We start from the raw sequence: 334 nt of genomic DNA, 5'->3' as shown, positions 1-334 counted from the left end.
CTTTTATTGGAGTTGAACGCCAAGTTGTAACGTGTTTTGGGCGTTCAACTCCGGATCATGACGTGTTTCTGGCGTTTAACTCCAGACAGCAACATGTACTTGGCGTTGAGCGCCACTTTACGTCGTCAATTTCCGAATAAAGTATGGACTATTATATATTGCGGGGAAGCTATGGATGTCTACTTTTCAATGCCATTGAGAGCGCACCATTTGGAGTTCTGTATCTCAAGAAAATTTATTTCGAGTGTAGGGAGGTCAGATTCCAACAGCATCAGCAGTCCTTTGTCAGCCTCCTATCAGAGTTTTGCTCAAGTCCCTCAATTTCAGCCAGAAA

The sequence above is a fragment of the Arachis duranensis genome, chromosome 4, assembly GCF_000817695.3.
Source record: "Arachis duranensis cultivar V14167 chromosome 4, aradu.V14167.gnm2.J7QH, whole genome shotgun sequence".
In the NCBI taxonomy this organism is placed as follows: Eukaryota; Viridiplantae; Streptophyta; class Magnoliopsida; order Fabales; family Fabaceae; genus Arachis; species Arachis duranensis.
Note: the sequence above shows the minus strand (reverse complement) of the source record.